Source organism: Rhamphochromis sp. 'chilingali' (assembly GCF_963969265.1).
Source record: "Rhamphochromis sp. 'chilingali' genome assembly, chromosome: 2".
Taxonomy (NCBI): domain Eukaryota; kingdom Metazoa; phylum Chordata; class Actinopteri; order Cichliformes; family Cichlidae; genus Rhamphochromis; species Rhamphochromis sp. 'chilingali'.
In genome coordinates, this window is record NC_137930.1 from 44295262 (window position 1) to 44309135 (window position 13874).

Sequence of the window (13874 nt, forward strand, 5' to 3'; positions counted from 1 at the left end):
AATGCATAAAATAAAACTAATATGCATAAACCTTTCACAGGGCCTACAGTATGTTGCAAAATTCTTAACCAAGTTTTCATTTTAAGGCTCAAACAATGCAGGATTTAAAAGATTCAAGTAAATAGATGTCAAAGAAAGAAACCATTATTGGCTAAAAAACAATAACACGCTCCAGAGAGAAGTAAAACATCTTGTAATTGGGGACCAAGAAACAAAGCTGCATAGGAGCCCCTAGTATGTCTTTTCTGTATGATTATACTGTTATTAACATGAGCACCAGTTACACTAATACCTGCTTTAAAGGGCCTTTTCACTTTTTTGGTGATTAGCTGATTTAAAGTTTCTCTCCTGGTATTGCATTGCTTAAACTTTCTTGTTTTTATTAAAATGACACAGCACAGAGGCACTAATCATGGCACCATATCAATGAGCTCTAAGCACAAAATCCATAAAGACTTGGCTCTACCACACCAGGCTGTGCCCCTGAGACAATCCAGCATATAACTGCAGGGTTCAAGATGTTAGCAGGCAGGGCATACATTGAAAACCATAACCAGGAGGATGGCATAGTATACCCAGTAACATCCCAGTATAGTTTGGAAGTCCCTATATCAAAACGGGATACGCCCCCTATAAGTGGGTGGTTGAGAATGACCCTGCTAAGGTCCTGTGGGACTTTCAGATACATACGGAAAAATTGGTCAACCAGACATAGTAGTGGTGGACAAGCAGAAGAAGACAGCCGCAGTGATAGATGTAGCTATACCAAAGGAACTGTAGAAGCTTGCAGCTTGGTAGAAAACATGCAACAAGAAGAAATGAGAGTGAGACAAAACTCTCACTCCCATTTCTTCTTGTTGCATGTTGAAGCTCTACTTGGAACCTTGTTAAGATCCAATCATGTAATATATGATTTTTTTCCTATTTTTCAAGTGGTCTTAAATTTTGATCAGGACTGCATATACAGAATCAGTCAAAAGTTTTAGAACGGCCCAAAATTGCTACCCGAAATTGAACCTCCCCAAAAGTAAAACAGTATGTTGGATGTGCCACGCAATGCTCAATTGGTGGGAACTAGTGCGTTAGCACAGTTAGCTTGTTAACGTGTGGATGCCGTCCAGCCCCACGCACGGGGCGATCCGCGGTAACTTGTTAACGGAGATTTGCCGCGTTATGGCGTTAATGTCATTTTAACTAGATTAACGCTGACAGCACTAGTGGGAGCACAACGAATATGACTGCACATTTACTCCGACATCATCCTAGTGCAAAGACAAGTGGAAGCAGACAAAAAACTGTACTTTTGAGTTAAAATATATTTTATAATTTTAATAAATGACAAATTAAAAAGGCATGAACATTTTTTTGTATCAAAAAAATATCGAACCGTGACACCAAAGTATTGAACCAAACCAAACCGTGAATTTTGTGTATCGTTGCCCCCCTAATATATATATGTGTGTGTGTGTGTCTTAGCATTGGGGTTTTTGTGCAGACTGATGAATACAGAATATTAATGAATATACAAATTGCTCTCTAGCAGCAGCTCTTCCTGCTACATTCCCTCTGCACCTGTGTACCCCAATTACTCAAATTTACCTTGTTAGGTGCAGGGTGAGTGGAGCAGTTTGAAAGGAAAACAGGTGGTCCATGAGAGTGTTCTTTCTTGAATGTTTAATGAAAGCATGAAGAAATTCAACTGGCATCATACATGTAAGCAAAGCCTTTTTGCTTTTACAAAAACATAATAACAAGGTCTCTACAGGGTGAAAAAATAGATCAAGCTTTGTGGGGGATAAAACTGACTTATAAGAATAATTACAATGATAATAACAATAATAGTAATAATGATTACTGTGTTACAGTTTGTGAAATAAGAGGCCCCTTCCAAATGTGTGTTAAATAAATTGCAGTGACTCACAGACAAAAAACTCTCTTGCCCTTTTGGTGGCTTTTGGAGGACTCTTTGCTATGCTGAAGGGCTGTAATTTTAGTTAGTAGCTTATTTGGAAACCCTGCTGGTCAGTTCCAAGCACTCACTTCTCCCTCAACACAGACGTGTGATCATCAGTTTTAACAAAACATCACAATACTACAGCTAACTTTATTGCATTGGCTCTGAATTGACCCAAAGTCATTGATATCTGATACAAGTTTCTGACCTTACTGATATCCAATCCAAATATCATATCGCTCCATCTATCTATATGATCTTATTTTAAGTTCATGACTTTGGTTTTATATAATATTTTGGAATCGTGGTGAATTCTCCCACTAGTTTGATCGATGGCAACAATCATTACCCTCCACACTAGAATATTGCTATGCTGGAACAGGAACAGATCCATCTGACACTGAGCTCATATGTTCTTTTTAGGATATCTCTACACATTTTAGCCATATGTGGACATGTTTGCTGTTTTCCGCCATCTCAGGCTGCTTTCTGTCACAGAGACTGATGCTTGTCATTCTGTGACAGCTAAAGCGTTCCACTTGACTGAACAATAAAAGAAGGGATCCATCATTGGTGACAGCTCTCATCCATCATCTTGTATTCTGTGCTCTGTTTTTTATGATTTAAGCTGTTTAGTATCAACTGCCTCTGCCCTGGACAAGAAACAGCTTTCCCCTAGAGGTGAAATTCTGCATGGTTCCTGCTGTTGCATGTTTTTCATGTTTAATGTTTTCTTCTAGCAGTGATCAAAATAAATTAAGGGTAGATTCAAAATGACTGACTATCTCAGAAAATTCTCCCTTCTGGAAAGGCACAAAAAAGTCAATAACTAGAAATTGAGTTTTCTTATTTAATGAAATGTTTATACCAATATTAACTACTTGGTCCTTTCATTTCCAAAGAATTCTCAGAGCTTACTGTCTAAATGTAGCCAGATCAACCAGTTTGTAGGCTTTGACACTAAGTCAGCCCATCTCCACATGACATTTGGCATTCTGCTATTTAAAAGTGAGCTTAAATCTACAATCAAACAATCAAAAGAACAGTTTGAAGTTGGAGGAAGTGAAACATAGTTCAAGGTTCAAGGTTCTTTATTATTTGTCACATGCATAGTTATACAAGTATAACACACAGTGAAATGTAGCCTGACACGCTCCTCGACATGTGCAAAAATTGGGGGGGGGGGGGGGGGGGGGGGGGGGGTGTAGAGGAAGAACATTATATATATATATATATATATATATATATATATATATATATATATATATATATATATATATATATATATACACACACACACATAGTATATACACTGGGTGAATGTGCAGTAGTAGCAGCAAGCAGGTGAATTCTGTACATTAATATGAATAGATATCTGACTATTTTACAGGATAGACAATATAAACACATTTAAAATTAAAGGAATTGAAATGTACATTGTGCCTTGGTTTAGTGTCTGGAAGAGTCCTGTCTCAGTCAATTATAGATGATGTGAGAGGGCGGGTGTGTGTGTTTAGGGCACAGATGGCTTGGGGATAGAAGCTCCTCTTGAGTCTCTCTGTCCTTGCCCGGAAGATGCGGAACCTTCTACCAGATTGCAGAAGTTGGAACAGTTTGTTGCCTGGATGGGACGGGTCCTTCAGTATCTGCGCTGCTCTAGTCCGGCATCTCCTGGTGTAGGTGTCCTGAAGCGGGGGGAGAGCAATCCTGCAGCAGCGTTCTGCTGTACGGATCACTCTCTGGAGAGCTTTTTGGTCCTTCACACAGCTGTTCACGAACCACGATGTCATGTTCTGTGTGAGGATGCTCTCCACAGCGCCTGTATAGAAAATCCTGAGGATCTTTGGAGAGACCCTGAACTTCCTCAGTTGTCGTAGGTGATACAGGCGCTGCCTAGCCTTTTTGGTCTGGACCTGAATGTGGGCAGCCCATGTCAGGTCTGAGGAGATGTGGACACCAAGATACTTGAAGGACTGCACCCTCTCCACTGGAGCTCCATTGATGATAATGGGCTTGTAGTCTCTGTGCTGACCCCTTCTGAAGTCCACCACCAGCTCCTTGGTCTTGCTGACGTTCAGCTGGAGGTGGTTGTCCTGGCACCACGATGCCAGATTCTTCACTTCATCCATGTAGGCCGCCTCATCGTTGTTGGAGATGGCACCCAACACCACTGTGTCGTCAGCAAGCTTCACAATGGTGTTGGAGCCATGGGTGGCCACACAGTCTGAAGTGTAGAGGGAGTAGAGCAGTGGCGAGAGGACACATCCCTGAGGTGCTCCTGTGTTGATGGTGATGCTGTTGGAGAAGCACCTGCCCACCCTCACCACCTTCTGCCAGTGAGGAAGTCCAACACCCATGCACACAGACGGCTGTTAAGTCCCAGATCCCTCAGCTTTGTGAACAGTCTGCAGGGCACTATTGTGTTAAACGCTGAACTGTAATCAACAAACAGCATTCGCACATAGTTACCCTGTTTCTTGTCCACGTGGCTGAGAGTGGTGTGTAGGACGTGGGCGATGGCATCCTCTGTGGATCTGTTGGATCTGTAGGCGAACTGCAGCGGATCTGTGGTGTCTGGGATGGCGGAGGAGATGATGTTCTTCAGCAGCCTCTCAAACACCTTCATTACTACCGAGGTCAGTGCAACTGGCCGGTAATCGTTCAGGGATGAGGGTTTGCTGTTCTTGGGCACAGGGATGATGGTGGATCTTTTGAAGCATGTGGGGACCACAGACTTCGCCAGGGACTCGTTGAAGATGTAAGTGAACACACCTGCTAGCTGGTCAGCACAGCAGCGCAGCAGACGGCCGGTGATGCCGTCTGGCCCCGCCGCTTTCCTTGTGTTCACTCTCCTCAGTGCCGCTCGGACGTCATGCTCCGCGATGCTGGTCACCGGTCTCTCGCTGATGACGTCACTGTCCTCGGTAGTCAGGCGGTAGATAGCATTAGCCGCCTGGCTAACCTCGAAACGGGCGTAGAACCGATTCAGCTCGTTGGTGAATGCAGAGTCGGCGTTGATCGGCGCAGTGTCCCTGGCTTTGTAGTCCGTAATGGTGTGTCGCCCTGGTGGAAGCGGGACTCCACACGTTCCCGGTACCTGCGTTTGGCATCTCTCACCGCGCGCCGCACGCCGTATGAGGCCGCTTTGTAGGCGCTCATATCGCCAGTGGCGAGACCCGCGTTGTAGGAGGCGGTCCTGGCGTTTACTGCAGTGCGGATCGATCTGTCCATCCACGGTTTCTGGTTTGGGAATGTGGTGACTCTCGCAGTGGGGATAATCTCCTCCGCTAGCATATTGACGAAGCATACTGCTACTTCCGTAAACTCGTTGATGTCGACTGCGCATGCTCTGAACATGTCCCAGTCTACGTCGTTGAGTGCGTCCTGTAGCGTAGCTTCTGATTGGGCAGTCCACCGTTTTACTTCCTTTGTGGTCACGTCTTCCCTCCGTATGCTTTGTTTATACTGGGGAATGAGGAAGATGGCGTTGTGGTCAGACTTCCCAAAAGCCGGGTGTGAGACAGCTTTGTAGCCCTGCTTGTATGGCGTGTAGCAGTGATCCAAAATCCGATCCCCTCTCGTTGGACACGAGACATGCTGGTAAAAGTTTGGCATGACTTGTCTGAGGTTCGCTTTGTTAAAGTCTCCTGCTACAATGAGGGCTGCGCCCGGGTCCTTGTTTTGAAGCGAGCTCAGCACATCATGTAATTCGGACAAAGCCATACCTGTGTCCGCTTGGGGTGGGATGTAGACCGCCGTGGCGATAACTGAGGTGAACTCACGGGGCAGATAGAAAGGGCGGCACTTAATGCTCAGGAACTCCAGATGTGGCGAGCAGCCGCTGGAGAGAGTAGAAATGCTCCTGGCATCACACCACTTTCTGTTTACCATGAAACACACTCCTCCACCTTTGGTTTTGTTCGACTCTGCCGTTCTGTCCGCGCGGAGCACAAAGAATGAATCCGACGGAGTTACGGCCTGGTCCGGCACTGTGGGGGTCAGCCATGTCTCCGTGAAGCACAGAATGTTGCAGTCCCTCATGTCACGTTGGAAGGTGACCCTTGCTCTTAGTTAGTAGATGATACTATTTTGGCATGCAATTGCTAACAATACTAAACTTTGCTCTAACAATGCTGCAGTACACCACCTCATAAAATATGAAATTATTAAAAAGGTGTGCTAATTTACTCATTCGTTATTTTTTATATTTAAGTGCCTGACCTAATAGTATTTGGGATATTGTGACAATCTTTCTGCCAAACAGAAGTGACATGAGAGAGATTCCCAATCACATGAAAACATTTTGCATTTTTAATCCTTTCAAAAATCTACACAATTCTTGCACAAAAGTCTTTTTCCTAGGTTTTGCAGTATAACTAATTTGCAACTTTTTAAAGTATCTATGTTTCATATTCATCTCACAACTGGTGGATTTAGACCTGCGTTATTCTCCCAGCTCAGAGCTAATGCTCTCATCTGCTAATGCTCTCATCAGTGATGAGAGCATTAGCAGCTTTACTTATATCAGCAGGTGGTGATAAAGGTGAACTAAATAGTGGAAGAAAAGATTCAAGGATAACTTCTTTGCTGGATTTACACTACTGTACACAAAACGATGTCATATATATTCTATAATTTGTTCCCTTTGATTAATAATTTTTCGTGGGTCCAAAGTGTCTTTGTTTATACATTCAGCCAAAGATTACTGGTTTGTTTCAAGCTGGAGATACAAACACTCTCAGGGGTCAGCAAGGACATCTAGCAAAAAAATTCTGCAAAAGATAAATATAAAGCTACCTGCTGCGGTGACCCTTCTAACGACTGAGCAGCCAAAAGTAGCTTTCATAAGCCCTAAAAAACGCAAGTTGGTTGATCCCTAATTAGTACGATATGAATACAATTTGTACGGGAGAAGCAAGACCACAAGCTGATCAGAATTTTAATCACAGTAATAAGAATAAACATTTTTCTTCCACTGAATGAAATATTCATATTCTAAGACTTTTAAATGTAAATGTACTGTTTCAGACACATCTTTCCAGAATTGAGCCTGACAGTTTTGGCATCTTCGAAATGCTGAAATTTCCACTAGTATTTCTGTGGCGTTTCTTTCAGTTTGAATGAACAACATAAGTTTGTAAAAATTGTCACATATTTGTTTTCATTGATTATTCTCCAAATTATAAAAATCCCTTTATTCCCCATCTTCCTTATTTGTCTGACACTTACACCAGATTAATTTTCTACTATTGTCAGTCTATTGATCTGACTGTAAGCTCTATCCAGTCCTACACTTTCTCATTGTGAACGCCAGCTGTTAAAGGTGGGCAGGCAAGCAGACAAACTTCAAGATCTCCACTGATGATGACCTCACTTTACGGCCTTACTTGATGTCATTGAAGAGGAGATTTGGAACCATCACAAAAAAATGTGGTAACTAATATCTCAGCCAGCCAATCAATTTTACCAACAAGGTAAACAAACAAAAACAAAAGGTTGATGCTGAGAAGTCCTCTTAACTTGAGGGCTTTAGCTATCAGTTACATTCTCTCAATGGCTCTATTGAAGATGCTTGTGTTTATCTCATCTCCACCCTGAGAGTATTTTGTAACATTTTCAACTTTAAGGATGGTCCTTCAGCTCAGCAACATATTTGTATTCAACACACCAGTTCAGTGGAGTGTGATGAGAAGCTGTTACATTATGGACATATATTCAGATATTTCAAGCATGTATGTAAATGTTTCTACTCAGACAGTAGAGAGAGGACACTGTCTGAACAAACAGTGTTTAAGTAAAACAGACAGCGAAATACACAATACACAAGAAACTGTTTGCATTTCATGACTGAATAGCTGTTCATATAAAAACTATGAGGAAAATTCACCCAGTCCGAAGACGATCATTTCAGTAGTATTGTCACAGATCTTTCCACCCATCCATTCTTTTTCCATGCTTTTCTGGGCCTGGGTCATGAGGGCAGCAGTCTAATCAGAGAAGCCCAGACCTCCCTATCCATCTCTTCTAGCTCTTCCAAGGAAACACCAAGGAGTTACCAGGCCAGCTGAGAGATATAATCTCTCCAGCGTGTCTGGATCTGCCCGAGGCCTCCTCAGGGCCTTCTCCCAGTTTGACATGTCTGGAAGACCTCACTCAGGAGGCGCCCAAGAAGCATACTTGTCAGATGCCCGAACCACCTCAACTGACTCCTTTCACTGTGGAGAAGTAGTGACTCTACTCAGAGCTGCTCCCAGATGGATGAACTCCTCACCCTATCTCTAAGGGAGAGAACAGACACCCTTCAAAGAAAGCTAATTTCTGCCACTTGTATCGGTGAACTCATTCTTTCGGTCACTACCCAGAGCTAGTGAGCATAGGTGAGGGTAGGGACGAAGATCGACCAGTAAATTGAGAGATTAACTTTTACATTAAGCTCCAATCCGTCTGTTGAGCTCCCGCTTCCCTCTACCCTAACTCTTGAGGAAGACCCTGAGATTCTTAAACTCCTTAACTACTTTCACCATTTGGCTATGCCTAGAAATTCTTACCATAAAAATTATGAACAGAATTGGTGACAAAGGGCAGCCATGGCAGAGTTCAACACCCACCGAGAACAAGTCCAACCTATTGCTGGCAATGCGCACCAAGCTCTTCCATTGGTTGTATAAAGACCAAATCGTTCATAGCAGCATTTAGTTGGTCCATCATTGATTTTTCAACAGGACATTGATCCCAAACAAACCTCCAGGCCGTGTAAGGGCTAACTGACCAAGAAAGAGAGTGATGGAGTGCTGCGCCAGATGGCCTGGCCTCCACAGTCACCTGACCTAAACCCAATCAAGATGGTTTGGGATGAGATGGACCGCAGAGTGAAGGCAAAAGGGCCAACAAGTCCTCAGCATCTCTGCGAACTCCTTCAAGTCTGTTGGTAAACCATTTTAGGTGACTACCTCATGAAGCTCATTGAGAGATACAAATACAGACCATTTACCATTTATCATCTTTTGACTGGTAGTCCATATTACTATTGTACGTATATGCATACAAGAAGAATTGTGTGTGCCATTATGGTAATTTTGGTTTGAAATCCAAGACACTTAGCTTATGGCGTTCCATGTATGTCCTATCTTGAACCCTGCTGTTATGTGTTGGATTGTCTTAGGGGCAACTGGGGTCTTGCCTGGTGTGGAGCTTGTACCTAGAGCTTGTTCCTGTGGTGCCATGATTAGTTTGTTAAAGTGAATTCTTAAATGTTGTCATTTTTATGCTTACCACCTCTACACTGTAAACCCCAACAGTCCACCTGACTTATAAAGTTTGTGGATACAACAATTAAAATGCGTCACAAAGTTGAAACAACTTAAAACTTTTCTGTTCTCTTAACGATTCAAACAGTTCTAATTGTACATGGCTTAGAAGTTAAGAGTAAATACTGCTTTTTTAATTATGATTTTTGAGTAAATGTTTTTTTTTTCGAGCTCCGCATTTGTACGTCATGACGTCATGACGTTTTCTCTCTAACCTGAACGACGTTGACAGAAAATTCTGTTCAATATGGCTGCCCTTCTCGAGCGACCGGAGAGCACATTTGGAGAAACTTGTAAGTAAAACGGAACCTTCGTTATGTTTATTTTTTCCGTAAAAAAGCAAGTATATTAATATGTTGCAGCCATTAACTTGTTTTTGAATGCGCCGTTGTGTTAAACAGCACAGACCCAGGTAGTGAATTGTTGTTCGCTGTTGTTCGCGCTCTTTTTCAAACCGATGATATCGTCAGTTTTACAGTTTTAACCGATTAAAACACAGTTTTAATAAGAATTGCACATAAAGAAAGTGTCTTAGTGATATTTTAACGACCCATTGCCAACGCAAGAAAGTTGGCGTTTTTACAACAGCAGCCTCATTGTTCGGCCGGGTTTTTTTCTTCTTCTCATTAGCATCATTCAAAAGTGACTTAGCTAGCAGTGGCAACTTCTATCTTAAGCAGCAGCCTGTAAAAGAAGTAGTTTGTAAGTAGAAGTTCTGTGTAATATTACAAGTATCTCACTGATGTATTATGTACTATTGCATAACAATGTGTCTTTGCAAAGATTTATCCCGCAGTTTGGCTTGGTTTTTTAAAATAACTGCAGTGTAAATTCATATGTATTCTGTGCTTTTTTTTTTTTTCTTTTTTTTTTTTCCCAACTTAACAGAATTTATACATGGTGAGACAATGTTGATTATATGGTAAAAACTTAAAACTAAAAGAGGGTTACTGTTTACCATGACTAAATGGAATGATGGCCTGTGACTTTGTAACATCTGAAATTCTTACCTATGTTTTGGACTGTTGGATGATCGGCCATAGAATTCAAGACTGCACTCAAAGTAAACAGCAGTAATTGTAAGGTTTTTTTTTTTACCATGCTAAGTGTTTATTTTGTCATGAAATGTACAGTGTACTTTTGAAATTTTTGAAAGCTGTAATGATGGCTGAGTATATAATTATCACTGACCATAATAAGGTTAATGGTATGATGTACAGTGTTTTTATATATGAGACGATTCATTTTTTAAAAATCATCTCCATTCCTTGTTTTATTCATAGGATGATGGCAGTATCCCAAAAGTTCCTGCTGAGAGTTCACCTCACCACAGATGTTGTTGTGAAGGTTTCTCTAACTAAGCGGCCTGAGTCGGTGGAAAAACTAATCACCATACTCCGTGAGAAGCTCAACCCAAGGCTGGACTTTGAGTTTACCTTACAATACGAAGACCCCGACTTTAATGGGCAACTTACCTGCCTACTGGATATTCAAGAGTTGCCAGAGAAGGGCACACTAAAAGTACTGAGATCTGAAAGTGATGTCAGTTCTTGTGCAAGTTCTGATACAGACATCCTTCCTCATGTGCCTTTAGCTCAGCGTCTGAAGTGTTGGCCTGACACTTTCCCAGTACCTACCTTTTCTTACGAAGTTGAACATCTCCTTGAGGAGGGAAATAGAGCCTTTGAGATGTTTGGAAAACATCTGAAGTTGACTCGAGCCCAAAAGCACAACATCTTGGAGACCATGGCTTCAGTGATGCACACCTTCAAAGCCTATCCGAGTGATGGAGATGTCGGTTTGGCAGCAGAAGCTCTTGTTACCACTCATCCATGTCTTAAAGAGCCTGGAAGTAGGAATGGAAGTTATGGTTGGAAGACCAGTTTAAAATTCAAGATGGGAAATTATCGCACCAAGCTAGCCAGATCTGGATGTGTGGAGGTGTCTGTCAACGCTGGCAGGAGGAGTGTTAACAACCCTGAAGGAGAGCATCCCCACTCAAACATAAAAAGAGCCAGAAGAGCTGAGGTGAACTACCTCCCAAACTTTCCAAGAGGAGAAGATCAGGTCAGTTTGGAGGATATGAGAGTCCAGATAAAAAATGAGGTTGAGAAGACTGAGCCCAACAAAGTAATGATTGAAAAACTGATGCAGACTACCTTCGCACTTCGTCGCCATGAAATTGTTCAAGACAACCCAATGGTAAAGAACTTCTTAGAGAAATGGCCTGCTCTGCGATTTGACTCTCAGGTATCTGTGCTTTGATTTTTTTCTTCTTCTTCAGTTTAACATGAAACAATGCAAGTTCAGCAGATCTCTTCAGATTCAGATAATAAATAAATAACACATAAATAAATAATAGATAACAAACAAAAATATATTTCAGCTTTGTGATACATTTGTGCTTGTGGTTCGGGTCCAATTTAAAGAAAAAAAAAATTCATAGGACATCTATAAAGCAAGGTTAGACAGAAGTTGGGCAATTCCTCTTTAATGATAAGATGTAAATTTGGTCAGTAATTTGGCTTCATGTTGGATGTTTTTGTCCTGTTTTATTTTAGATTTCTGCGGAGTTCCACCGAGTCACAAACATTAACCTGCGGAACCAGTTCTACGCTGAACTTGACAGACACACACCACGACTTATGGCTCTATACAGACAGAAGGCTGCACGGACTGGCAAGATATCAGAGGCTCTGCGAACCATCCTGAATCATTATGATCTTCAGGTGAATATTGATAATGATAAAATTAACACAAATTAAAAGTTTCACTGATAAAAACTCAATTTTTCCTTGCTTTGAACATCTGTGTTTTATACAGATTACAGCTCTGATCTGGTATGTTACTTTAAAATACTGTGTAGGATTTTTGTCAAATGAGTAAGATACAGACTCTTTGTCATAAGAGACAGAAAGGTTGTCTTAAAAGAAATGTCTCCAAAATTATGTAGAGTCACATGTCATGCAGTTTCATAAACATGTATTCTCCCCAAAGAATGACACCTGAAAACTTTGTGTTCAATGAACTTTTCTTTTCCCTTTTTAGGAGGCGCCTGATATCAACGTGAAACGCACTGCAGTGCTTCGTGCCCTTCCTGTATACCTGCGGGAGGAGGACCCAGAATTCTTTAAGACGTAATGTAAGTGTATTTTTGCATCACTTAAATTCTGCCAGTGAGATAAAACACCATGGATTTTTTTAAATACAATTTAATACCCTAGCAGCTACCAAATTGTACAAGCAAAATACCCTCTCTTTAGAAAACCCTCACACACACACACAGGGTCAGGAGCAGGGCACAGGCGTATCACAGCACTTCGGCTACGCTGCAGGTGGCCCCAAAAACAAGGCTGAAGTCAAGATTTAGTTTCTTTTTGAGATAAAGTCATAAAATAAAAAATGACTTCTTTTTTTTTTTTTTAGAAAAATAACAAACATACTAATTATGTAATGCAAGAAGCTAACGCGTTAATGTACATTTTTCAAAAAAGTAGAGTACCCTAACCCGTTACAAAGTAACCCACTACACTGCTGAATTTTTTGCTAGATTACAGGTCTTGCTTGTCACATTCTCTCAAACCAACCTTACTTATTGATACTGTGTCTATTCCAGGCGGACACATTGGATGAGTCGACCCTCATTGACACTCCAGTTGCCCTTCTCACAGTGGTTACCGACGGCGCTTCCCAGACCAGTCCAGTCCATTTTACTTCCTCAAGCATGGCCATTGTGGTGGAAGGCGACTTGGTGATGCGTGATATTCCCAGATTTGCAGATGCATTTGCCTTATTGTTTGGCTTGATCTATGCTCTGCATTTAGACTACCCCAGGAAGCACGTTCACACATTTACCTTTGTCCAAAAAATCTTCATGGGGCTTGTTGACGGCAAACCTCTGAAACCCTGCCTACATGCTCTTAAAAATGATTTGTTGCTGAAAGAGTAGTTCTGGAAGGAATATAAGGCAATGTTTGTTAGGACATGCACTCTGTTACTGAGCACTTTGTTTTAAGCACTTTATTTAAAGCACTTTAAGTTTACTACGGACTTTGGGTGGATTTAACTCCATCAGTTTACCTAATTTTGCTCTGGTTATTTGGAAGATGATCATCTTTATTTGTACCCATTTTATAAAATTGTTTTTCATTTCTTTTTCAAACAAAAGTGATTAGTATTTGACTTTTTATTTTGAATTTATGTATTTTGAGAAAGATGCAATTAGGACTGATGTTGTCCTTTGTGATTTTATAAAAAGATACATGTTCTACATTGAATTTATAATGCTCACTTTATGGTGCCAATGTCCATGTTAGTGGTTTTATAAAAACACTAAGTGATGTTTTTACATTTCCATAAAAAATGTTAAATAAACAAAATGTAAAGTAAATGAATTTCTCTAATTTTTTTTACTAGTCTACACTCAAACATTTAATAATAAATATCTTTTAATTAATAATCATATAATTTGCGTTTAGTTTGTAATATAATTGCATTGTGTTGGATCAAAATAGTAAACTACAAAAAACAAAAATATTAAAATTAAAGTATATAGTTTTTAAGTAAAGCTCAATTAATAAAATAAAAATATAATTTAAAATTTTTAAGTTAAC

General features: G+C 40.9%; 1 protein-coding gene and 1 long non-coding RNA gene across 8 annotated transcripts in view; one reads left to right on the top strand and one right to left on the bottom strand.

Annotated features, from left to right (window-relative positions):
* The window catches only part of LOC308390315 (metabotropic glutamate receptor 8-like), a 147713-nt gene that overhangs the window by 73808 nt on the left and 60031 nt on the right, over positions 1-13874 (bottom strand). The gene's annotated exons all lie outside the window — the stretch shown is intronic.
* On the top strand, positions 9479-12404 carry LOC308390340. Its single transcript, XR_013970431.1, has 3 exons — positions 9479-9554; positions 11891-11990; positions 12310-12404. It is a non-coding gene; the product is annotated as an uncharacterized lncRNA (long non-coding RNA).